At 43.0% G+C, this 1103-nt stretch overlaps 1 non-coding gene across 1 annotated transcript; it reads left to right on the top strand.

Moving 5' to 3' along the window:
• Positions 1–393: 393 nt before the first annotated feature.
• Positions 394–500, top strand: LOC127099898 (small nucleolar RNA R71). The gene has a single exon (XR_007794360.1). It is a non-coding gene; the product is annotated as a small nucleolar RNA R71 (small nucleolar RNA).
• Positions 501–1103: the final 603 nt, after the last annotated feature.

Below are 1103 nucleotides of genomic sequence, written 5' to 3'. Positions count from 1 at the left end.
GCGTAGTTCACTTGCTTAGAGTTGGTTTCGGTTAAGAGACTGCATTCTACAGATTGGTGTCCCTTGGTTCCACATATCTCACAATCTGACAAAACTGCAGCTGCTGTATTCGGGTTTATGCACATATGCTTGACCTTGAGGGCTAACGCGTCCATTTTAGCTTGCATCATGTCTATAGAGCTTAACTCATGTATTCTTCCTTGGGCTTCCTTCTTCTCAACTGTCGCTCGTTCAACTCCCCATGATTGATGGTTTTGAGCCACATCTTCATTGAGGGCACTAACTTCAGGATAAGGTTTGTTCATCAGTGCACCGCCTGCGGCAGCGTTGATGGTCATCTTAGTGTTATAGTGAAGTCCATTATAGAAGGTATGAATGATTAACCAATTTTCTAAACCATGATGTGGGCATGCTCTTAACAACTCTTTATATCTCTCCCAAGCTTCGAACAGCGATTCCCCTTGATTCTGGGTAAATATGGTTATTTGGTTTCGAAGAACGGCGGCCTTACTTGAGGGAAAGTATCTAGCAAGGAATACTTTTCTAAGGTTATCCCAAGTTGTTATAGAATTGGGTGGAAGGGAATCTAACCATGATAAGGCTTTATCTCTGAGGGAGAAAGGGAATAATCTTAAACGGATTGCCTCAGGAGAAACTCCATTGGTTTTAAAAGTGTCTGCTGATTGGAGAAAGATTTTTAAATGATGGTTTGGGTTCTCAAGAGCAAGACCTGAGAATTGTCCCTGTTGCACTAGTTGCAACAGGGAGGGTTTAAGTTCGAAATTATTAGCTGGGATGGTTGGGTTTACTATACTAGAACTAGGTTCTTCGTTGGATGGTTGGGCGGAATCCTTAAGAGGTCTTTGATTTTGATCTTCGGCTATAACTCTCCTAATTCTATGGAAAAATAAACGTGCGCGAGCGTAACGTTCAGGTTCCGCCAGAGGATCTACTAAGCTTTCGGTGCTGCGAGTCCTTCGCATTGACCGACAAGTAACAACCTAAGTCTAAACGATATAACAACAGGGTACGAAATTTGACGAAATTGGTCCCCGGCAACGGCGCCAAAAACTTGATGCGTGTTTTTCGCAAGTATACGAACG

The sequence above is a fragment of the Lathyrus oleraceus genome, chromosome 6, assembly GCF_024323335.1.
Source record: "Lathyrus oleraceus cultivar Zhongwan6 chromosome 6, CAAS_Psat_ZW6_1.0, whole genome shotgun sequence".
Taxonomy (NCBI): Eukaryota; Viridiplantae; Streptophyta; class Magnoliopsida; order Fabales; family Fabaceae; genus Lathyrus; species Lathyrus oleraceus.
The sequence above is the reverse complement of the archived record's forward strand: the minus strand, read 5'-3'. Positions and strand labels throughout refer to the sequence as shown.